The 26,309-nt window shown below is 37.2% G+C and overlaps 1 long non-coding RNA gene, 1 other non-coding gene and 1 pseudogene across 3 annotated transcripts; all 3 read left to right on the forward strand.

The window, feature by feature from the left end:
- Positions 1–373: 373 nt before the first annotated feature.
- On the forward strand, positions 374–25,426 carry LOC139706063 (uncharacterized). 2 transcript variants are annotated; one of them, XR_011707782.1, is made up of 4 exons: positions 374–1,754; positions 2,329–2,427; positions 6,595–6,817; positions 21,705–25,426. It is a non-coding gene; the product is annotated as an uncharacterized lncRNA (long non-coding RNA). The 2 variants fall into 2 exon arrangements; XR_011707781.1 differs by lacking the exon at positions 21,705–25,426 and having other exon boundaries at positions 6,595–7,105.
- Positions 6,388–6,493, forward strand: Trnal-caa (transfer RNA leucine (anticodon CAA)). Its single transcript has 2 exons — positions 6,388–6,425; positions 6,448–6,493. It is a non-coding gene; the product is annotated as a tRNA-Leu (tRNA).
- On the forward strand, positions 9,063–9,979 carry LOC114080545 (mediator of RNA polymerase II transcription subunit 28 pseudogene; annotated as a pseudogene).
- Positions 25,427–26,309: the final 883 nt, after the last annotated feature.

Genomic DNA, 26,309 nt, shown 5'->3' on the forward strand with positions numbered 1-26,309 from the left:
TGTTGGGGCCAGGCACTGTGGTGCATGGCCATAATCCCAGCAGCTTGGGAAGCTGAGAAGTTCAAAGCCAGCCTCAGCAATTTAGTAAAGCCCTGAACAACTCACTGAGACCCTGTCTCAAAATAAAATATAATAAAAGGGCTGGGGATGTGGTTTAGTGGTTGAGCCCCTCTATGTTCAATCCCCTGTACCAAAAAAAAAAAAAAAAAAAGTAATGTTGGATATTCCTGGCTTGGAATATGTCAGAAGGCCCAAATTTTGCTTCCTAACAGAACCACCATCCCAAACCCTTGGGGTACCTAGTCACCATGTACTGAGGAAGAAATATGAGGCAGAGAGGCTCTATTTCCAGGAATTTGATCTTTTCTACTTCTGAACATGGCTTCTGAAGACAAGATTCTGTTAGCTATATATCCTTTCATTGCTATCATGAATTGTTGATAATGTGTCATTTATTTATTCATCAGGCTTTATGAGAAATAATTCAGAGATTACAGAAAAGGGATTCCATGAGGCTAGATTAGCTTTTACCATTTTATTCTGAGATATAAATGCATAGAATAACAGATACATGCATATAAATTATGATTCACAGAGCAATGCTTGGAACATAGTGTGAAGAGTAACAGACTTAACACAACAATCTCATGAAGTGTGTATTGTTGCCCTTATTTTACAGATAAAGAAACCGAAACAGGGTAAATGACTTACCCTAGGTGTATAGCTAGGAAGCAGCAGAGCCAGGATTCAAACTGAGATGGAACACATGACCACATACCTCAGATTCTTACACATAGTATATATACATAGATTATGCTTTTTACATGGGAAAGGCAGAGCAGAGACTGGACACCTTGACGTGCCAGTTCATCAACCTGAGACGCCTGCCTATGACTATTTACTGTAGACTTGAGGTTCTGTAACTGGAAAATGGAGTCAAGACTTCCATTCAAAAATCACATTCCACTTTCACTTAGTCCCTTGGAGCAGGAAGGAAGAATAAAGATAACCTTGTACGCTTTCAAGGAAATATGCCCTTGAAATGGACTCCTGGTTTTTACTGTCCCAGTGATGAGGCTATGGACATATCTATAAGGGTAAATCTTAATGCTGGGTGAAAAAAGTCTTCAAAAACTATATACTTAAGATACCCTTCTTAAATGAACAAAAAAATCATGGTTATTTTTATGAAGTGTGGGGAAGGAAGGAAAAGAAGAGGATATTGGTTGATAATGTGTTATTAGCTTCTAATTTGGGGGTGTGTGTTTATAGGTATTTAAATTTTGTTTTTAAATGCTAGTTTGGGGATAAATAAACTTGTAAATATTCTAATTTTACTCATCTGCAGATGAATTAATTGAGTGAGGATATGGGCCACTAAAGACAAACATGGGACTCAGGATTCTTCTGGCTCCTCTTTATTTCTTTCTTTGGAACACCTGAATTTTTTAATTGGGGTTACAACAACTTCTTTTTACTAATGGAGGAGAATTTTGTATGTGTGTGTTTATATGCATGTGCACACACACTTGGGTCTTGAGCTGCTCTTATTTTTCCTGGTACAGCCCAGAATGCAGAGAAGAGCACCTTTCCCAAGAGCGGATGAGGCCCAGAAGAGATGTTCAGAAACTAAGGAACCTGAGTATGCTTCCTATCCTCTACCATGTACATTTAAGAGAAGATGAGAGATTATGTCAAAATTGCCTACCACTTAAAGGCACACTATGAAATTAAGAGCAAATTGCTGTCAGATGGTAAATGAAAGTCATTTGTTACTGTTATCTATTAACATTTATTATGGTCATTGATTGTCTCTAACAAAGGGTATATGAAGGAGGAAATCACATCTCCCAGAAAAATAAAACAAAGCTCAAAAGGTTCAACAAATGGAAGACAATGATCCTTTGATTCAAATACACAATTAACCAGTGTTGGGTATCCTAATTGAACCTGACTATGGGGGAGAATACAAGATAGCATGGTTTCTGTCCTTGGAAAAATAAAAGTCAATAAGGAAAAATAACAAAAAGAAGTAAACAAAAGATTATCTCAGGACTCTGTGTACCACAGTAATCTTAAGAGGAAGCTGAAATGCTAGGTCTACGTTTCTTAGTACCTTAGTCCCACCCCAAATTCCAAATCCTGCACCATGTTAGGGATTGAACTCAGGTCCTTGAATCTGCCAAGCAAGCAGTCTACCACTATGGGTTACTTAGTACTCTTTTTTCTTGAGGCTGAGGGCCTAATGCCCACTAGCTTGGTCCAGCAATAAATATTAACTATGCAATTAATTTACTGAATTAATATCCTGAACCTTGTTTATCCCAGAAATTCCTGCTATGAAGTCTCCACAAAGAATAATGAGAAAGCCCCAAACCAAACCAGAGTTGGTGGGATTATTATAAGGGAATTAATTGGATCTGCCAAGTAAGTATTTTAAATATTAAGACATGCAAACAATACTTGTATTTGACAGTATTGCCCTAGTTGTATTTCCTTTTTTGTGTTGAGGAAGTGTAAATTAAACATACCTGGCTCAGTTGTTGCCTTAATTTTGCATTTGACCATTTGAAATGTAAGCAGAGCATCTGAAGATAACCCTTTTGGTTACACTCATGTCTCTACCAGATTCTTCATTCAAAGCGCATATAGAATTTGGATTTTTATGGGCTGTGATGCCAAATCCAGTTCAGTTTGTGGTACGAAAGAATGTAATAGAAAAAGTGAAGAGAATGAATTTTAGTCTAGAAAGATTTCACATTTTTAACCTAAATATTATTATTTTTTCATACTTTTCGGTACTGGGGATTGAACCCAGGGGTTTTTAACCACTGATTATTACCCCCTACCACACCTTTTTAAATTTTTTTTTTTTTTTTAATCTTGAGACAGTGTCTCGCTAAATTGCTTAGGGCCTTGCCAAGTTGCTGAGGCTGGCTCCAAACTTGAAATCCTCCTGCCTCAGCCTCCCAAGTCACTAGGACAACATATTTTTTTTAATAATATGCCAAAACAACTTGCATTGATGCTTTTGATGAGATAATACATCATTTTTTTCCCCCTCTGCAGTTTTGAAATGCTGGGAATTGAACCTGGTGCTTCTAGATGCAAGCAAGTGTTCTACCATCCACAACTGTTTTACTTCTGTATTGAACCTTTCCTGGTAGAGACCTTTTAAGTATACACAAAAATGGGGGAAATGTATAATGAAACCACCATCCTATCTCCCAACTTCAACTATCAATTTATGACCAATAATATAACCTCATCTCAATTTTGATACTCTCTCCCTCCCCAATTCTAAAGTGAATCCTGATGACTAGGGATATAGTGCAGTTGGTAAAGTTCTTGCCTCACACGCACAGGTTCAATCCCCAGCACCACAAAAAAAAAAAAAGAAAGAAAAGAAAAAGTGAATCCTAGACAAGATATCAGAAAGCAAGATAGATAATTTTATGAATTTCATATAAGACACTCCAGGGACTAGGAGTGTAGCTCAGTGGTAAAGTGGGTGTTTAACATGCATGAGGCCCTGGGTTCAATCCCCTTACTATATGTGTTTTTTTGTTTTGTTTTTTATGTAGACCACCACTTTCAGCTTGTTTCCTTTTTAGTCTCCACCACCATCTTTAAATAATTTGTTAGGCCTTTAAATTTCCTCTTGTAGAAGACATTTTCATAAAATTATAGGATGGCCTCTGGGGGAGTCCTACTGTATAATAAATATTATTTATTAGTCAATAGTAAAAACAATTACATATTTAATTATATCTCATCTTATTCCAAAGAAGATGTAAAGCCATTTAAAGCAAAATCAAGAGAGCCACAGCCTAACATGCCATAAAGGAAGAAAGACTCAGGGTGGCACCAAATTAAAAAAAAAAAAAAAAATACTACGAACAAAAGTAAATGCACAGCATAACATTCCAAGGAAGCTAAATGTAGGCCACAATTTGGTTTTAAAGATGGACCCTGTTTTATTTTATAGCTCATAATTTCCATGAGATAGAAATAAACTAAATGTTCAAAGGAACTTAATGAAATTCTTGTTAGTATATATGAGGGGAATTTCTCCTTATGTTCTTGGTAAGTAGAAACTATGTCATAGAGTTTATTTTTCATAAAGTGAGCTATGAGCCAGTAAGAAAAGGTGAACACCTCAATAAAAATTTGATAAGCAGTTTACTGAGGAAGTATAAAAATCCTTTCAACCTGAATGTTGAACTTAATAATCTGTAAAATATGTATTATCATTTTTAACCTATTAAAATATTCTGTTGTTTGAACCTAGTATCTTTTGTTGGTCAGGCTTGAGGTGTTTAAATTGCCTCACTTTTTTTTTTTTTTTTAAATTATTTTACACCCTTATTTTATCCCAGGGCCTCGCGATGTGCTAGGCGAGCACTCTACCACTGAGTCACAACCCCTCTCCAACATTTTTTTTTTTTTTTAAGCAGGTAGTTGAACAGCATGTATTAAAAGTTTTCAAAACTGGATAATCATTGATCTAGTGATTCCTCTTATAAAAATTTGAGGAAATAATTATGGATGCTTGAAAATATTTACACAAAATTGTTCTTTCCGGTATTGCTCATGAAAATAAAAAATTAGAAAAAATCCAGTGTTTGATAATACATTTGATATAATATCTGCAGTTATGAAAATTTATGCAAAAGAATACTTCTTAAAAAGTATATATGTAATATGTTAATTTGAAGAGTAAATTAGCCAAGTATATATTAAACATGACTTTTTGAGAACTGTATGACATATGATAGGACTAAATTCTAACAAGTGAAGAAGTTATGGATAATTTTTATTTTTTTACTTATTTGTATCTTCTATAATTGTGTACTTTGCAACTGAAAAACATTAATTACAAGTAATTAATGGTGTGGTTGTGTCAGAAATCACTTGTGGTACAGTTTCCTTCCAGTAGAGCTGTAGACGATCAAAGAAAATATAGCAAATCTCATATCTGGAAGGGAGATTGAGAAACCAGTGTTGACTGTATATCTCACTCCCCATTTTTAAATTATCAAAAGTACAATCTGAAAGCGAGGAATCTATGGAAAGCCAAGATAGGACCTACTGAAACTTTTCTTCAAGCAAAAAAAAAAAAAAAAAGAAGAAGAGACCTTTGCCTTACAAAAAGAATAGGAAACCCTTTTTTTGTGTGTTCAAAACAATACCTATAAGGACAAAATTTAATTAAAATATATTTCTACTCTCTAAATATAGCTAGAAAAAGCTGTTAAAACAGTTGAGTTTATTGAGCTCTTACCACGAAATTTGTTGGCACTGCCTGGGCAGCATTTGTCTTACGAACGTTATTTAATTTAATTTAATTTATTTGGAACGAACGTTATTTTAGCAATCTCTTGCTGTAGTTGGGAGAATAATTTCTTACTGTTTGGTCTCAGGGGCCTATTAAGAAATGCGACCTCGGGCCTTCCAAGTCCAGAGCCCGACTGATTACTTGGTGCAAAACTGAGGAACAGCTGAAAAATTGGTCTGGCAATGTGGCACATTCCTGTTGAAAACTACCACTAAGTTTCCCGACCTGGCAATGAACACCTTGGAGACTTAATTGGGAACACCTGAGAGAGACTGCAGGCGGGGTAGGGAAGGGGGTGAGGTCAGCGAAGGTATAATTGCAGGAGTCTCGTGATCTAGACGCCTAGTCGCTGAGGCCCCAGTATCGGCGGGAGCCATGGTAGACGGGCACTGTCTTCCCACTGTGCCCCGGGTATCGTTTTCCCGGCCCAAGAGAAACTTTTCAACAAACGGCAAGGCAGTTCTGGAGACAAAATAAGCCGAAATATGGGGATCTGAGGCAGCCGTACCATAAAACCGGTGTCTATTTTTCAGGGCTTTGTATTTTTATTTCTCGTCCATCTTCATAGAAAAGAAACCCATGCACAAGGCCCTGGGTTCAATCCCCAGCACCACAAAAAAAAAAAAAAAAAAAAAAAAAACAGAAAAAGAAGGAAACCCAAGAGGAAGCCTGACTTCTGACTTTAAGCAGGAATTCAAGGAAGATTGGAGGTCGGAAAGCCAACCGAGGGACCTAGGCAAAAAGATGTTCTTTCCTTCCTTCCTGAAATCTGGGCCTGCTGGGGAAAGGAAATGTTTGCAGGTCCTTCTGAAGATGGAGATGACAGATGTAAGGCATTAGACTTTCATTTTCAAAAGAAATTTGTATCCAATTTTATTCATAAATTTTGTTTTCCCCCGCCTGCAAACTCTTTTTCACTTTCAATCTACAGGTGGCAGTCTTCTCTAACAGTTATCAAAAAATACTGACATCATTTTCTCTGTATGTCACAGAAACGTTGATTGCTCCTAGATCTACTTTACTAGAAAATCTCTACCGTGCCGCAGGGTGTCAGGATGGCCGAGTGGTCTAAGGCGCCAGACTCAAGCTCCGCTTCCCCGCGCTGGGGGTTCTGGTCTCCGAATGGAGGCGTGGGTTCGAATCCCACTTCTGACACGTCTCTTTTTCTTTTCTTCCCCTTTAAAAAAAACACATTGTTTTTAATGATTTAACTTATAAATGATTACCAAACTACTTTTTAAAATTTTCACTTTTAGAATTTTCTCACAAACTATCAACGTTGGAAAAAAAAATCCGCAGCGGAAGCATCGCGGTATTTTCAAGAAACCGCGAGATTTGAGGCATAGACGCTTAATAAAGGATGGGATACAAGAAAATGGCTTGTCTGCTGGATCGCGAGATGATCTGAAAGTCACGGAATTTGGGACCCCGGTTGCTACCTGTCCTGCGATACTGGAGGAGAAAAGAGTTTACAATCAGGTACATCCTCTGTGTCCCAGACCCAAGTATTCCCCTGGATGCTTCCTGTAGCACTTTTCTAACAATTAACTTCACAATTCTGGCTGATGACATTGCGGTCTCTGAAGAAATCGTAAAACGGATCCTTTGCTCTCTTCACTATCAAAAGTCATAGAACTAGTTCTCAAACATTTCCCTTGTAAAATGCTCATTCACACTCAGCTTGGCGTCTGATCATTATTGTCTCGTCAAAATTGAATACTCTTTTAACTCCTGAATAAAATATGAAATGTATACTTTCTCTCCCAAATATAACCGCCGTCAATTGCATTTTTTAGTTTTATCTCTGCATTACATATGTATTCATAAATATCTCATTTTTAATAGATATGAAATCATACTATACCGTTCTGAAATATTTTTCATTTACTAATTTTTTGGACTTTTTCCACTTGAAGCACTTCTTTTTCCTCACAAAGGAAATACTGAAAATCGTTCCATAAGATAGTTATAACCTACTTTGTTTAACCACTTCTTCTTCTTCTTTTTTTTCAACGGAACATTTAGGGATATTTGAACTTATCATTCATCCAATCAATAGTTAATGAATGTTCATTATGTGCCAGAGGATACAGATCAGAGGGTATGACAGTAAAATATAAAAAATTAAGTTTACAAAAATGAAATTTTCTGGCCTTGTGGAGCTTTTATTGTAGTTAAATAACTTTGGCTCTGCTTCAGGAATACCACATTGCAAGACTTATCTCTCAGAAGAATATGAGTCATAGACCTTCAAACTAAACATCTAATGCCAGCTATTAAAGATTTATATATGCATAATCATACAGTTCTCTTTCAATTTGACCACTCATAATAGCACTGTATTAATTTTATTATTGATTTTATCCTCATAATAAAAATGTGATAAAATGGGCAGGAGAAATGAAAGCTGGTTTATCTAATAATAGGATTCTCAGGAGATAGTCATCATGGACAAGATCTAGCCATTTGGGAGGCAATGTCTGAACTCAGGTGGCTGGAACCAAATGGTTTCAAGTAATGCTAAGCAATTCTAGATCCTTGCAGCACTTAAATTCATTATGTGAGATATGAAATGGATTACAAAGCTGAGAGTGTAGCTCAGTGGTAGACCATTTGCTTAGCTAGCATGAGGTCCTGGTTTAATCTCCAACAGAGAAAGGAAGGAAGAAATCTAATATAAAAGTTTACACAGGGGAAATAAAATGAATTCTTGTATGATTTCTAGTATTATTATTATTAAATATATAAAAGAATAAGGCATGATATAACAAATTCATGTGTATCACTGCCTTAATAGACATCCCCACTTTCCCCACCCCCGGGGAGCAGACAAGTATATCTTCAAAGACTTTGGAAGAATGTGTATTTCCTTTTGGAGAACTGGAGGTGAGTTAGAAAACAGAAGATAGTATTGGGTGGGGGGGAGGGGGTAGATAGCAGTGTTTCGCCTGGAAATTTCTAGAGTAAAAGAAAAAAAAGGATTGTGACATAATGACTTTTTATATGACTGCCGCAGTAGTTTGGTGGTGGTGGTGGGGGGGGTTGTTTTTATTTTTGGCAATGCTGTGGATCAAACTCGGTGTCTTGTGGATGCATTCCACCACTGAACTACATTTCCAGCACTGTATTTTAAAGACTAATTTTAGGGAGGGAGGGAGGGAGGGAGGGATTATGAAAGTTTACAAAACTGTGAAGAATTGCTGTGAAGATAATTCAAAACTTCATTCCACTCCTTCTTTGCTCTTTCCTGCAGGCAGAGGAATTATTAATCTTATTAAAATTTTTTTCTTTCTTAGACCAACATTTTTTCTTAATGTTCAGCTGTGCTGTGGTCTCCCTCAGTTCTTTGTGTTGATGTTTTATAGACATGCCCAACTGAATCTTTCCAACTTGCCTCAAAGAGTGTCTACTGGGCGCCAGGGCCTAGACAAAGGAGAAAGGAGTAGGAAAGCGCATTCTAGCTTCAGACCCAAATCATGGTCTTTGAAGCTATACTTATGAGCCAGACAAAGTTGATGTCTTGTTTCTGCCATTGATGTATATGCCTCAATTGTTTCCAAATTGTTAAAAATATTTTTTTCTTAAAAAAATAAAATTGAGGCCTGGGGATCTAGCTCAGTGACCCAAGCCAGTGCTTAATGTGTACAATGGGTTCAATCCCCAGCACCAAAAAAATAGAAATAAATAAAATAAAATATGACTAATACAAATAAAAATGAATTTGTGTCAAAAAGCCCATTTAGATGTTCTCAGGGCAGCCGCCGGGTCCCCCGCAACCCGCGCCGGGACTCCCGGGCCAGGCTTCGCTTCTTCAGGCAGCGCCTGGCGCGCCGAGGACTTCTAGCAGCACCTTGGTGGACGAGCTGGAGTCGTCGTTCGAGGCTTGCTTTGCTTCTCTCGTGAGTCAAGATTATGTCAATGGCACCGATCAGGAAGAAATTCGAACTGGTGTTGATCAGTGTATCCAGAAGTTTCTGGATATTGCAAGACAGACAGAATGCTTTTTTCTACAAAAAAGATTGCAGTTGTCTGTTCAGAAACCTGAGCAAGTTATAAAAGAGGACGTCTCAGAACTAAGAAATGAGTTGCAGCGGAAAGATGCGCTGGTGCAGAAGCACTTGACAAAGCTGAGGCATTGGCAGCAGGTGCTGGAGGACATCAATGTGCAGCACAAAAAGCCAGCTGAGGTCCCTCAGGGCTCCTTGGCCTACCTGGAACAGGCATCTGCCAACATCCCTGCGCCTATGAAGCAGACCTGAGAGAGGTCTGGCCTACAAGGTAGCCTCCTGCAGACAGTTCCTCCAGACCTCTCTGTGTGGACGTGGCATTTTAGAACAGCTATTTGCTAGAGAATGAGTTGGTGTTAATTTTACCTCCACCTAAAAATTTCCCCAATTTTTATGAGCTGTTAATTACTTAGTACTTTATAAAGTGCTTGGTAGACAAAGTGAGGTTTCATTTTGTTTGTTTTGTCTGTAGCAAAGTTTAGACTATTAGTTTTCCACAGATTTTTTTTTTCTTGGCTTTTTGCTTGTTTATAAAATTTTATGTAGTTTATATATAGTTTTTTCCCCCCAGTTGTTAGTTTGCTATGATCCGAGGGGGAAAATTAAAGTACTCCTAGAATGAGGGGAGAAGGAATTTGGTTTTTGGTCTTTTATGATTACTACACATCCATGGTAGTACAGAAAAATACGTAAATTTGCTATCTCAAGACTTTGAACTACCTCAAGAAGAGGAATCTAATGCAACATTTGTAATGCTTCCATAGCAGTACAGAGTGCAGATATTTTGTAAATATGTCAGAAAAAAGGGTTCAAGTATGCTAGGTTAGCAGAGATCCTTAAGTTGATGCTGCCTTTTGTTTGGGTGAATGTATGTGTTATGTGGTGTTTGCTGTGTTGAGGGAGCTGTGTTGGGAGCACGACATGCTGGAGGCCTCATAGTAATGAACCAGTGTGAGTAACAGCAGACCCAGTCTCCCTAGCATGACGCTGGGACACAAGTGATGGACAAGGGGTCAAAGCTTGGTCTGATTCTTTTTCTTTTGAGTTTTGTTTTGTTTTGTTTGCTTGTGTTTTTATTTTACTTTTTGGAGAAAAGGCAGTTTACATGAAGGAAGGTTCTTGTTCAGTGGATTTGATTCCAAGAACCTAGGGCTTTGGGGTGGAGGTGACCTGCAGAGTGATCCCCAGCTCCTTCACCTCCACCGAGAGCATGTGGATCCTCTGTGGGGAAAGTATTGTGCCCTCTTGTCAGAAGAGGTTTTCTATTTTCTGTTTTACGCAACTCTTAGATTATATCCCTCAGCCAGTACAAACACTCCTCTGTCTTCTGAATAGTCAGTAGGTCTGTGGCTGTGTCTTGGTTCATTTTGTCCTTTCCAACCCTGAAGATCCCTTCCCATGCGCCTTGATATCCACTCATGTTCCTGGTGTGGCCTGGATGCCACCTGGTCCACAAAGCCTCCACTCCATTCCAGGGCACAGGGCTTTTTTTCCTTCCACTGTCTTGTGGGTTAGTGAATGGTATCTTTTTTTGTGCTCCTTGCTGCATTGTATGCTCATGGGAAATGGGCATTACTCCCCTGGAATATACAGGAACATGTATTTTGTACTCATTTTGTGTATACATATTACTCATTTTGTTTGTGACCTGTGAGGATGATACTTGGTTTGTGGACCTATGACCTGTGATGACTAGCCTGAGGCCAGCGTATCTCCCCTTGGTTGGAGTGTATAAGTCAAAACTTAAAAGTTGTTTTTTACTCTTAGGGTTTTAACCTGGTCATCTCATGCCAGATAGAAGCTCTGATTGGCAGCTTTAGGTTTCTTGATTAAAAACCTAAATAAACGCCCAGTGTGATGGCACATACCTGTAATCCCAGTGGCTCAGGAGGCTGAGGCAGGAGGATTGCAAGTTCAAAGCCAGCTTCAGCAAAAGCCAGGTGCTAAGCAATTCAGTGAGATCCTGTCTCTAAACAAAATACAAAATAGGGCTGGGGATGTGGCTTGAATGTCCCTGAGTTCAATCCTTGGTATCCCTGCCCCCCCCCCCATCCCCCACAAAATAAACTAAGTTTGAGGCAGTCTTTCAATGATAAAAGTGTTTTTGGTGAAAAGATCAGAAACTATTCTACTTGGTGCTTAATGAAAATGTTTTGAATGAATGTAAATACAAGTTACTGTCATTTCTTTATATTAATTCAGAAGTTATCCGTCAAATAAATAATGATTTTCCAAAAAAAAAAAGCCCATTTAATCAAGCAAATAATGTAGCAACTAGAAAGGTGTTACAGTTGTTCTAAAGAAAATTCAAAGTGCTGCATATTTGTAGATAATCTGGAATTCTGGAATAAATATACCAGATAGATTTTTTTAAAAACATGTCAATATCTAGAATAATGATTAGTTGCTTTCCACTGAACTGGTCATTTGTGTTCTAATGGATGAAAATCGTTTGGACTATTGTTAGTTTCCTACTTCCTGAAATTAGGAAGTAAAAACACAAGTTGTAAGATAACTCAAAATTACAATAAAAGTTGCCCCAGATAAATACCTGAAAATCTTTTTTTTTTTTAAGTTGTAATGGGCACAATATATTTATTTATTTTTTTTTATGTGGATGAGGATGAAACTAGTATTATTATATATGGAAAATGACAAACCCCCAAAATAGTGAGACCTGGGAAAACGGAATGGGAAGGAAAGCCATACACTGAGAACACTGATCCTTTCCCAATACTTTCTTTCCTGGTGATAAAACAAACCCTGGAGAAGAGGTGTCCATCAAACCTAGAAAGGCAATCTCTGGAAAGAGGCCAACATACTAATCCTTGCCAGATATAAGCCACTGACCCCAGCTCCTCCATCAGGTCCAGTAAGATAAATCCCAGAGACTGACTACTGACCCTAGACTCCCTCACATTTTGCCCAGTAAAACAGACCCCAAATTCCTGAGTGCCCAAGCTGGCACACTCATTAATTAAGTCACCTCTCAGTATAACCTACATAAGCCCAGTCTCTTCCTTTGTTCAGTGGCTTATTTTCCACCAGAAAAGTGAGTCCATTCCACTAGGTGTAGTCCCGTTCCTGAATAAAGGCTGAAATGATCTGTGAAGTTTGCATCCAGACTGGTCTCTTTGTTCTAACACCCAGGGCCTCCCACTTGCTAGGCAACCTCTCTACCACTGAGCTACTACCGCAGCCCTGGAAATCTTTTTGTTTGTTTTAATCAATTTTTCTTGACAGAATACATCTGGGACACGATGTAATTACTACCTTGAAAACTGGCCTTCTGTGGTGGTCCATGCCTATGATCCCAGCTACTCAGGAGGCTGAGGCTGGAGGACCATAAGTTCCAGATGAGTCTGGGCAATTTAGTGAGACCCTCTCTCCCCATTTAAGAAGATGTAGAGGCAATGGAATGAAGATGTAGCTCAGTGGAGAGTGCCTGCCTAACATGAATAAGGCCCTGGGTTCAACTACAAACAAAAAACCTGAACATATTCTTCTGTCACCATATGGGGTCAGAAAAAGTTCCCAGAAGGGAAACTCCGTCCTCACAGATCATGACTTAAAACATAGAAAGAAGTTTCAGGATGCTTCAAAATAAGCATAAGTAGAGATCTATTTAGGAAAACAAGGAGATTTATTCAGGAAAGCAAGCAATAGAACAGGATATGCACTCAACGGGAGAAGGAGTGAAGGCCCTGAACAGTGAAACTTGCTTTGGGGGGTGTCTGGCTTCTTCTTTTAAATGAAGCTATAAATGGTGAACATAAAAAATATGGGTAGGCATCAGCCTAATGAGCTGGATTCCTGTGATAGTAGCACACAGAGCAGGCCAGAGGGTCTGTTTTTGTTGTTGTTGTTTTCAGAATCTTCAGGTGACATTATCTGGTTAATAGTCAGCACTTGACTTATGCCCATATATATGATGGTTCTTTAACAATTTTTCTCTCTAGGTTTCTTTTAAAAAACATTCTGTAATCCAACAAGGCATATAGGCACTAATTCACTAGACTTACAATTCTCTAAGATTGATTTAAGAATTTAGTAATGGAGGAAAACAGGCCTTGGGGGGAGGTGAAGGTTGAGGATGTTCATGGAGTTTTTAAAGTTTTAATTCCTCTTTCCTTTCCTGTTTGTCTCTTCCTACCTATCCTTACTTTTTATATCCTGTCTTACTTCCACTATTTAACTAACACAATCCCAGAATTGGGTTTTAGGGTTGAATTTGGTTAAACCAAAATTATGGGATGTCATTGTTTTAGAGTGACCTCCTTCAGTAGGCCTCAGTAGAAAGACCAAACCAACTAGTGTTAAGTGCCACATAATCAAAATGAACCATTAAGGAAGTAAATTGACCCCCCAACAGACCAGTTTTTCCTGAAAACAGGAGATTCTGAAGCTGATAAATGGGTTAATTCTCTTCTAGCACTAGCAAGTCTGTTTTCACTGCTTCTGCTTTGCTTCCTTCCCCTATGCCTCCCTTTCTAAATAATTAATCAATAAAGCCAGACTTGCCTGAAAAGTAAGAGAAGACATGAAAGAACACTGCCAGTCATATCTTAATTAGTAATCTTTCTTTAAGTTTACAGGAACCAGTAATATCTGAAATGCCTGGTGACCTATGGGCAACTTTGAAAGGTAATTGATAACTGCAAGAATTAATGACTATTCCAGTGCTCACCTGGCTATGCCAAAATCAAAGTCTTTGAACACCCCACATAAGCTTTGTGTCTGCTACCCCTTGATGGAGGGCACATTTGCCATTTTGACCTTTTCTGATTCCTTTGTCTTTAGCTTCCTTTTTTTTTTTTTTTTTGAGTACCAGGATTGAACACAGGAGCACTTAACCACCACTGGGATTACAGGCATGCACCACTAAATGACCTTCAGGCCTTCACCAAATGACCAAAGTAACATCCTGGCAAAATGGAATCTTCCAACTTGCCAGCTTCTTGCCAGTAAAGCTCATTCTCCTCCCATCTGTCTCTGCAATTGCTTCATCAGGTGGCAAAGGAACCAGAACTTTAATTGTTACAATTCCAGGATACAGAGACTTTAAACCTTATACAAAAAAAAGTAACCTGATGTAACCAGTTAGATTTTGTTGTTGTTCTGTTTCTTTGTTCCTACTTTGCAAAACTCACTGTTCTACCATTGCCTATTTTATATGGTGGAGGCTTCCCTGACTCATAAATCTCAAATAAAAGCTAAATTTATTAACACATGGCTAATATAGGCATCTATCTCTACAACTCGGAAAGTGTCCTCCAATTTGAAATGATTTTCCAGCCAATAAGTATGGAATAATAATGGGCATTTATTTGAAATTTATTGTTACATGCCAGTGCTATTATGCAAGTTTTTCAGGTATTATTTTCATTAATTTCAAGATAATGATAATAATAAAGGAAAGAAAAATAGAGGAAATGACTTACTTGAATTTGTATCTGATCTAATCATTTATAGTTTTAAACTATGAGCCTCAGAATTAATGACCCTAGTAATCTCTTCTGTGAAAGCTTCCACTTCATTTCTTTCCTCCTCTTTGTCTCTCTTCCTTTTTCCTCCACTCCCATTAACTCTGGAATCCTGGGTGCTCTGCATACTTCACCTCCATAGAACTATTTTCTCCATCAAGAAAACTAAATTACAGATTATTTAAAAGAAAGTATTAGGGGGACAGACCGATGAGAATGATGGGAGTACAAGGTGAAGAGAATAATTCCATAAAATGGGCCCACTCTGCTGATTCCCACATGCTTTCTTTCCAAGAAGCAATTTACCTGCAGCCATGCCTGGCCTAACTGGACAGGATATGTCACATTCCTCAGCAAACTACCTATCTGCAGGAGAAATACAGTACCAAAATAATGTTGATAAGAAGATCCCAAGTTACCCTGAAGGGAGAGACTTTTGTGGCTCAATCCTAAAATGCTGGGAGATAAGGGTAGTTCTACCTAACCATAAAATCTGTAAAAATGTATGATTAAGAATCCACATAGAGCTGGACACAGTGGTGCACATCTGTGATCCCAGTGGCCCGGGAGGCTGAGACAGGAGGATCAAGAGTTCAAAGCCAGACTCAACAATTTAGGGAGGCCCTAAGCAACTCAATGAGACCCTGTCTCTAAATAAATCAAATATTAAAAAGGGCTGGGGATGTGGCTCAGTGGTTAAGTGCCTCTGGGTTCAATCCCCGGTACCAATAATAATAATAATAATAATAATAATAATAATAATAAATATATATATATATATAAAACCAGTCAGGATGGCAATGGGGACTTGAAAGTCTGATGTCATCTTGCTGTTAGTCAAAAGTCAAGAGGTGGCCCTGGGAGGGACTCTCTGGAAACTTCTCTGGGTTCCCCAATAAAACTGGAGTGCTAGAGAGGCACATTGTCCCTCTTTCTGAGAGGATACACTCTCCTTTTTCCTGTTCCTTCAATAAAGTCATTCTTGTTATTCTGAGCAACATGTCTGAAATCTTTCTGATTTGATTGCAAAAATCGGGGTTTGAAGAAGGGGGGGTCTTTGTGTTACCTCAGTTTTCCCAAAGGCCTCAGCTCTGTAACAAAAGGAAAGGATAATTTAAATTCCCTTCAAGAGTCACTGTGGGAATAGATGGTTTCTTTTCCAGAATGTATCCTGTGTTCCTGGATTTATTTTACTTCTCTCTGCAGAACTCATATTGTTTATTTTTTTCATGGAGTAAGAATTAATTATTCTCTGAAAAGCTTTCACAACACTGATGGAATTTCTTACTTCTCACCCCCACCTTCAACTTTTTAAAGTAAATAGCATTTATCTGTCAGGTGGGATAGGGAAATACCTACTGCTAAATCTCTTCCTCAAAAACTTGCAAAAACACCACAATCTCTCCCAAACACCAGAATTTAGCTCCCTGAGAAAACAAAAGGTGAACTACCTGAGGGAATTAGCAGCATCTTGACATCTGAGGTGAAAGGCCAAGGTATTTTCCAGTTTCAAATTATTGACTATCAGAAGATCAGCTACCATGAGTTTGAATTCCAGAATGAAATGAGATAATGTATGTGAAATGCATAATTGTTCCTAGTACAAAGTAAGAGATCTGTAAATACTATCTGTAGTGTTGTAACAGTGGTCCACTTCACCTTTTGAATTCAGCCCTCCTTGCTCTGAGGCTTTTTTTTTTTCCACATAGAGGACTTTTTATTTGTAACTATTAAAAATCTGAATTTTAAACTGATTATTGAACTGGTGGTTCATAACCATTAGGTCACTCAACTTTAGCACCTATCTTATCTCCAGCAATTGAAAGAGACATGAACTGTATTATAACCATTTTTGTTTATTTTTTATATTTTGCTTGACTTGGTTTCTCCTTTGGTTGGCTTTTCCTTTATTGTAGTTCTTCCCTTTGCAGGTTTTCATTGTTGTTTTTTATTTCCTTTTCATGGAATATTTTGCCAAGAGTGTTCTGTAGTGAGGCTTTCTTGCTATAAATTTTTTAGCTTTTGTTTATCATGGTAGGTTTTTACTTCAGCATCAAATTTGAAGCTTAATTTTGCTGGATATAAGATTATTAATTGGCATCCATTATTTTTTAGAGCTTGGTATATGTTGTTCCAGAATCTCCTAGCTTTGACAGTCTGGGTTGAAAAAGTCTGCTGAGATCTGTATTGGTCTTCCCTTATAGGTAATCTGATTTTTCTCTCTTTCAGCTTTTAAAATTCTATCCTTATTCTGTAAGCTAGGCATTTTCATTATAATGTGTCTTGATATAGATCTGTTGTAATTTTGTACATTTGATGTCCTATAGGCCTCTTGTATTTGATTTTCCAGTTCATTCTTCATGCTTGGGAAATTTTCTGGTATTATTTCATTGAAGAGATTGTACATTCCTTTGGTTTGAATCTCTGAACCTTCCTCTATCCCAATAAATCTTAAATTTGGTCTTTTGATGGTATCCCATAATTCTTGGATATTCTGTTCATGGTTTCTTACTATCTTCGCTGTGAGATCAACTTTATTTTCAGGATTGTATATTTGTCTTTAGGCATACAGCGCAGTCTAGGTGATCTCTAATGCTTATTTTTAAAAGGGACAAGTTTTTTCCTTTTCATCTTGTCCCTCTCTCCCATTCCCTAACCTGGGGGTGGAGAACAAGATTACCTTGAGTTATCTGTGCTTCACAGAAAGGAGATATCTGCCAGTGGATCTAGGAAGCAACTAACTCCAAATTAACAAGTGAATCCTAACATATCATCAGGGACCCCCCACCACATCACCAGGGCCACCACCACCAGACCACACCTGGAATATAATCCTTGAAGAGTTCCTTTAATACCCCCACCCCTCCTGCTGACGGCAGAATCAAAGTCTCTGGAATAGGAGTGGGCCCCAGTTAACTCCAGGGGCGGGGAATAATTTTGAAAATTTTGCAAACACACTTTTACAAACTATTATACTGGGTAAGTGTGAAAAACTAGTAAAGAGGTGTTCAGCACCTTTTGTGAGTGCTGATTTCTTCCAGGCCTATGGCCAAATAAAATAGAGCAACAGGAAAATAGGAAGTTCACCTACATTAAACTCTTTTGTAGAGACACTTTTGCTGATAGTCTTAAAATCAATTATGGTGAAGATTTCTGGAGGAGCTTAGTTAAGATTTTCTGTGGAGGGGGACAGTGCCACTACAAAGAAACACCTGGACCCCAAGAGGTTCTGAACCTGCTCCTGCTATTTGGATAGGGCTGAAACCTGAGATGCACTGCCCAGTAAGGAGCAGATCCTGGAGCAGTTCCTGACCCATGAACTTGAGGCCTAGGTGCAGAAGCATCTTCCAAAAATTAGGAAAATGTGTGTCTGTGCTGAAGGACTTAGAGAACTGAGTGAGCTGAGAGAGAGTGAATTATCTTCTGGGAAGTAAGGGGTGTTTAGATTTCTGGTCTGATGGGAGGCATAGCAATTAGCAATTAGCAAAAAAAAAAAAAAAAAAAAAAAAAAAAACTGCCTAGCAATTAGAGAATGGGCAAATTTCAGTATTCTTTATTCAAATCTAGAATACCTAAGCTTCTGATTTTTGTTCGTATCTTTAGAGATGGAAAAGTTGAGATTTCCATGGATTTTTCTCTTAAAATTTTTAGTTATAGTTTTTATATTAAATGGTCATGAATCCTTTTTTCTTTATATAGTTCTTTTTTATTTATTTTATTTTTTTAATTCTGATTTGTTATATATGACAACGGAATGTATTACAATTGATATTACATATATAGAGCACAATTTTTCATATCTCTGGTTGTATACAAAATATATTCACACCATTTGTGTCTTCATATATGTACTTTGGATAATCATGTCCATCACATTCCACCATCATTTCTAACCCCATGCCCCCTCCCTTCCCCTCTCACCCTTTGCCCTATCTAGAGTTTGTCTGTTCCTCCCATGCTCCCCCTCTCTATCCCGCTATGAAACAGTTTGATGCAGGTTGTTTTAATGAATCATAATAATAGCCATTATTTATCATGTGGTTAGTATGCACCCAATACTGTTAAAACACTTGATGAACTAGATTTCTTTTTAAAGTCATGTTTGTTGAGATATAATTTATATATGATACAATTTACCCTATTTAGTTTTATAGTTAGATGAATTTTGATATCACGAATGTAAAAAAATGACAACATATGTATGGATATATAGTACTACCGTCAAGATACAGAAAATATTACCTTGTTCTCCTTTGCTGGGAGCCATTAGCCAAGTAGGTATGACAATTTCCTTGCCAGCGTACCCCATGTTGCTTAGTGGAAGGACTCGTGGAAATAGGACATTTTGCAGTGACATTGCATGTAGGTGACCTTGCTCAAGGACCAGGGCGGATTAGGGTGTTCCCGGTTTAGGATAATCAGGTTTAGGGCGTTCCCGGTTTAGGTTCCAGGTTTAAGGTTTAAGATTATTCCTGCTTGGAATAGGGCGTATCCTGCTGCCTGAGTTCCCCTTGAGTTCTCACGGGATTCAGACAGTATTTTTTGGGAGACAGAAGCCCAGTGGATGTGGATTTGGGCAGAGAACATGGATTTCCCCAGAACGTGATTGTAGACGGCTGGTGTGAGTTCGGGAATAAAGAGTTGCTGTTTGAATCTACAAGCTGTGTGGTGGCTCGTGATTGTGTGCCCAGCCAGACTGCAGCATTTGTGCCCAGCCAGACTGCGGCACTCCTTTACTTCTTTTTTTAAAAAAATAAATAGAGAAATTAATTTTAATATATTTTTATTTAACCCAATGGATTACCAACATAATTTGCAAGGAAAATAATTATTAGTAAGGTATTTCATGTTTATTTTCTTTGTCTTAGTACTTCTTTGGAACCTAATGTCTATTTAGCACATAGCACACCTCAATTCAGACTAGATACATTTCAAATACTTAGTAGCCTCATGTAACCAATGGCTGCTATATTGGCTCCTTTCTTCATCTTTCACCTTTTGGTGAGACATATGCTGTAGGCTTCATGATAAGTCCCCTTGTTATGTGGTTTCTTGTTGAGTTCCATCAGAAAGGGACACCAAAGAGATGAACTTAGAATATACAAAAGTAGAGCAAGGTGTTTTATTCCTTCCTATAAGGCTCTATTAGACTGTGAGTTGGTTTCTACATGCTTTTGGTGGGAATAACTTCAGTTAGTTCACCTTCTCCTACAAGTTTTCCATAATGGCTCTCTCTTATTTTACCTCCTACCTCTTCAAGTTTACAGAAGGAAAGGTGCTTCATAAAATTTGTTAGTTTCCCTCAACCTTGCCCTTACTTTTATAAATACCTTATTAAATAGTTTTTACTCTGATTAATCTTTTTCATCCTTGAATCTTGAATAAAGGATTTTTAATTATAAGAAAGTAAAATATACCTCACATCACAGGCAATGTATATACACATACCAGATTAATCATATATTAAAACATAACATAAAATGCTAAAACTTTTAAAGAACATAATTTGTGTAACTTTGGGAAGAGAAATGGAAAATAAAAATTATGAAATAAACAAAAACCTGAAAAATCAGATGATATTGTAGTTAAAATTTTTATGTGTTACTTTTATAATCACACTTGAAATAGTAGTTTCTAGACTCTATGATTTCAAGGGCATGTAAAATATTTTTAAAAGAATAAATTTAAAAAAAAAGAATAATTTGAGTCACAATTATAGGGTTTCCAAGCCTTTATTTCTAAGAAAGAACGTGAATAAAACAGCTATTCTAATCTGCTTGGATTGCCATAACAAAATACCTCAGATAAATGGTTTAAACTTTAGAAAGTAATTTTCTCACAGTTCTGAAGGCCAAGAAGTCCAAGATCAAGGTGCCAGCTAATTCATTTCCTGGTAAGGGCTCTCTACCTGTCTTGTAGGTGGTCACGTTCTTGCTGTGTCCTCACATGGCAGAGAAAGAGAATGCTGTTATGGTGTCTCTTATAAGGGCACTTATTCCATTATGGAGACTCTCTCCTCATGATGTCATCTGATACCTCCAAAAAGCCAAATACTATCACACTGATTTGGTGGTTATGGATTCTCATATGAATTTTGGGGACACAAGTCTATTCCTAACTACTATCTTCTATCACTATCATTTAATAGTATTTTCAGTACCAAAAAAGTAGGAAGATATAAACAACTTATTTAGCATCATGAATTAGTAATTATTACACTTAAGTTTCTCTTTACCACTGACAGATAAAATCTTCGTTTGAAACACTGCTAAACAGCAGGGCTACTCAAAGTATGGTTCACTGGTCTCATAAATTTGCAGTAGGTGCTAAATCAATACATCACTAAACACAGTTTATTTCAGCTGACTTTTTTTTGGCAATAAGGCTGTCAATGAGGAGGGTATATATTGATTGCATTTTTAAAAAATTATCAGTTATTGATGGACCTTTATTCATTTATTTGTTTATATGTGGTGTTAGTATAATGTCATCTGGCAATTTTGAGTAGCACTAAATAAGATATTACAGTTAAATAAGTAAATAAGATAAAGGAATAATAAAAGTCCTATTTTTCATACCCCTACTTTTCAACAAGTTCAGTCATTCTAAAGACTACCCAGAAAGGCTGTTTTCTCTCTGAGAGGCAGACCACTCCACACATCTTGGAGCATTACTTTCATTTCACTAAACAAACTCTTTATGCTTTTCTAAAAATGAACAATACAAAAAATACCAAAAACTAAAAATTACTCAGGAATGATTTCCACTGCCTGAATTATATGCTTTGCCTCTTTAGTATTATTTCTATCATTTTTAAAACTTCCAGACAGTGAAATAAAAGAGATAATTTGCATGTTTATATATATATTTTTTCAGATGGTAGGCCAGGATTGACAACAAGGGAACTGATCTTACACAAAACATTTCTGAATAAATAAAATCACAAGTGAAGATACTTGAAAGATTCAGAGGTGCTTGCTTCCTGATGGTAGAGAAGCCAACAAACACAAGGGCAGCTCTGAAAACTCAAGGAAACTATTCACATAACTCTACTGTATTAGCCATCAGCAGATTGACACTGAAGAGAAGACATATGTGTGTAGCAAGTGTGGAAAAAGCCTTTTATGTGAACTTCAACCTAAAAGTACACCAGAGAATCCACTGTGGAGACAAACCTTAAATTACAATGACTGTGGAAAAACCTTTTGTCAAAGTTTTCACCTTATTCTACATCGAAGAATCCACACTGAAGAAAGACTACAAATATGATGAAGCCTTTTTTTTTTTTTTTTTGGTCAGTCCAACTCAATTTACCATCATGGAATCCACTCAGGAGATATCCTTTTATAAATGTGGGAAAGCTTTCAGAAGCAAGTCATATGTTGTTCAACAACAGATGACACACATGGGGAGAAACCATATAAATATAATGTCTGTGGGAAATGTGTCCGTCTTTTATGTATTTATTTTGTATTTTTATTTATTTGTTTATTTATTTTATAATGGCTTGAACTCAGAGTCACTGGACCACTGAGCCACATCCCCGGCCCTCTTTGTATTTTATTAGAGACAGGGTCTCACTGAGTTGTTTAGTGCCTTGCTAAATTGCTGACGCTGGCTTTGAACTCGTGATCCTCTGCCTCCGCCTCCCTAGTTGCTGGGATTACAGTGGTGAGCCACCTGCTAGCTCAGTTTTGTCTGTCAATCTATCCAACATTTGCTAATTCATTCTAACCAGAACGCTTTTAAATGTGACATGTATGGAAAAGCATTTAATTAAAGTTCAAGTTGTTACTTACATCAGAAAGTTCGTTTCAAAGAGGAATTCTGAAATGTGGTTGATAAGGTAACTAATCTAGTTGACACTCATTTAGCACTGACCAGGACTGAGTCGACACTGGGAACAATTTAGAAGTTTGCAAATAGTCTAATCCGAGTTTTTAGTAGTTCTGTCGTTCTTACTCAGTAGCAGGAAAGCCATTTTGCCAAAGACAGTCACCAGCATATCCATCAATAGGCTTCACTGCCCTCCATTAAAAAAAAAAAAAAAAAAAAAAAAACATGAAGTCTAATATACAAAAAGTTAAATGTTTCTGTTCGTTCTGTTCCTTTCTAGCCAATTTTCCCCAAGATTTCTGTGATAACAGCCAATTTGGTTCCATATTGGGCTTTGTCTTCAATCTTTCAGATTTTGTGCATTTTCAAGAATGAATATAATTTAAATGCATTCATTTGGCAAACATTGTGGTGTCCACTGTGTGCTAGTAATGAATAAAACAGGCAAAAATCTGTGCCTTCATGGAGATTACATTCTGATAGGAATAGAGAAGACAATAAAGGTGGTGGAAAGCGGATTGTAGCTAGAGGGGAGGAAGAGATCGCTGTTCTGGAGCAAGCAAAAATACCAACTACAGAGATTCCCTCCGGATTATTGGAGAGTGGGGTAATCCCCTTTCCACCTGCCTCTTGGCTTCGAACTCAGTTTAGGTCCCTTGCTGCTTGTCCTGGCGGGGCAAACAGTCACAGCAGCCTCTGGGAATGAAGGTACACTGTTTCTTTACGTTTACTTCTGATGTAATCTTTTACCTCTTCTAGCAATTCTTTTCTCTAACCAACAGTTCTGAAACGGTAGCGTGCATTATAATCCCCTGCAGTGGCAACCAAAATTCAGATTACCTGGCCCACCCTGAATTTCAGATTCAGAAGGTCTGGAATGGGGCCAATAATTGGGATTTCTAACAAATTTTCTGCCAGTGCGACTGGTGGGGGTCGTACTTTGAGAAACATGCTGTAATTCTGATGTGTTTCGTGGTTTAATTGATCGTCCCCTTCACCCCCACTCCCACTACGTGTTGTACACCGGATTTGGTTGATGAGGTTAAGATGGATGAAAGCAAACTCCTCAGCCATGTAAACCGAGAGGATTTTGCCAGTCTTAGTCACAGATTGTTCCCACTTCCATCAAACCCAAATTTCATGTTCTTTTCTTCCATCTTGGTTTCTGTCACCAGTCTAGCAACCCCTTTTTTGCGGAGGAATCCCAAGCTTTCAGCTACTTGATTCAGTGTTTTTGCAAACTGAAACATAAATTTGATCTTTAGGCAACAATCAGAATAACTCATTCTTTTTTAGTGCTTCTAGAACTCTACCTCTAGAGGCTCATCTACAAAATGGGAATAAAATAGTACATACTTCATGAAGTTTTGTTAGGATTAAATGATAACAATAATGTACCATATATTTCAAAAAGCTAGAGGAAGGAAATTTTTTTTAAATCATAAAAAGATAAGTATTTGAGGAGATAGGCAAGTTTAAAATGATATTAAAGGGCAGAGGTGCAGCTCCCTGGTACAGTGCTTGGCTAGCATGCATAGGCCCTAGGCTTCACCCTGACCTTACATACATACATACATGTTTTTTAAAATGATAGTACATAGTGCATATATGTATCAAAATATCACACAATTCTCCAATAAATAAATGCAATTTTTATGTTTTATGTATCTGTTAAATTTAAAATAAAAAACTTATGTCTAAGCATTCCATTTTCTTGGTGATAATTAAATGGTATTCTGCTTTTAATTTCTACTGAGTGAGCAATATCCCTAGCCCTTTTAACTTATTGAAAAGAGATTTAGGGCTCAGTGGTAGAGTGCTTGCCTAGCACATGTGAGGCCCTGGGTTCGCTCCTCAGCACCACATAAAAATAAAACAAAATAAAGGTATTGTGTACAACTAAAAAATAAATATTAAAAAAGGGCTTTACCCATTTCACCCATTTCAAGTATATTGTTCAAAAGTTTATAGTATATTCAGAGTTATGTAATTATCAGCACAATAATTTTGCAATATTTTCATCACTTCAAGAAGAAACCCTGCATCTTCTAGTCCTCTAGTCTTCACTTTAACTCATTTGCATTCTCCAGCCCAGACAACTACCAGATAACTAATTTACTTTCTGTCCCTGCACATTTGCCTGTTCTGGACATTTCATATAAAGACCGTCATAGAATATGTGATCTTTCATGTCTGGTTTCTTTAATATTAAAATAACATTTTCAAAGTTCATATTGTAGCATGTATTAATACTTTGTTTCTTTTATGGGTGAATAACATTCTGTTGTGTGCATAAACCACATTTTATTTTTCCATTCATCACATTTGTTGGGTTTCTACTTTTTGGCTAAAATGAATAATGCCGATATGAACACTCTTGACAGAGTTTTCATGTGGATATGTGTTTTCTCTTGGACCTATATCTAAAAGGAAATTATAATTACACTTGGTAACTCTATGACAAACTGTTTTGCAAAGTAGTTACAACATTTTATATTCTCAGGAAAATGTATTTCATTTCCTTTTCCTTCCAGGGTGGTAGTGGTGGTGCTGGGGATTGAACTTAGGGTTTTGTGCATGTGAGGCAAGCACTCTACCAACCGAGCTATATCCCCAGCCCTCCTGTGCTCAGTTTTTAATTGGGTTATTTTTTCACCACTGGTTTATAAGGATCTTTTATATATTCTGCATTCAGTTCTCTTATCAAATATATGGTTTGCAAATATTTTCTCCTATCCTGTGGATTTTATTTTACTTTTTTGATGGTATTTTTAAAAACACAAAATTTTTTAATTTGTGAAGTCGAATTTATTTTTTTTCTTTTACACTTGTGCGTTGGTATCATATCTAAGAAATCTTTGCCTAGCCGAATGTCATAAAAATATACTCCTATGTCTTCTTTAAGAGTTTTATACTTTTAGCTTTTACATTTAAGTTTATGACACATTTAGAGTTAACTTTTTCTTTTCTTTCTTTCTTTTTTTTTCTTTTTTTTTTTAGTTCTGGGGATTGCAGCCAGGGCCTTGTGCATGTGAGGCACCCACTCTACCAACTAGAGGCAACTTTTTAAAAGGTGTAAAGAAAGGTTTCAAAAACTGAAAAGAGCTAGTGTAATCCCAGTGGCTCAGAAGGCTGAGGCAAAGAGGATTGTAAGTTTAAAGCCAGCCTCAGCAATTTAGCCAGGCCCTAAACAATTTATTGTTGTGTCAAACAACAATAACAACAAAAGAAAACAAACAAACAAAACTGAAAGATGAAGTTTGTTCACAGATATTTTTTGTTGTGTTAACCTTCTTCTTCTCTTCCTCCTCTTGGCGGATATTTTTTTTCCCCAGCTAGTGTTTTTCTCCATTTCTTCCTGTGGATTTGAGTTACCATCTGCTGTTACTTTTTTACTCAATTACAGTTTGTTTCATCCTGCCTTCTTTATACTGTTACTGTCAAATATATTACATTTTTATGTTATAGATCCCCTAATACATATGTATTATTCTATCAGTTTGTTATTTAAATCAGTTAAAAATGAGTTAAGAAAATAATTATACAATTTATTATTATCTTTTGTAATTACCTAATTACCTTTTTTAAAAAAAAATGTGGATTCTGAATTACTGTCTAGTGTCACTTGTTTTCAGCCTGAAGAAC

The sequence above is a fragment of the Marmota flaviventris genome, chromosome 6 (assembly GCF_047511675.1).
Source record: "Marmota flaviventris isolate mMarFla1 chromosome 6, mMarFla1.hap1, whole genome shotgun sequence".
Classification (NCBI taxonomy): domain Eukaryota; kingdom Metazoa; phylum Chordata; class Mammalia; order Rodentia; family Sciuridae; genus Marmota; species Marmota flaviventris.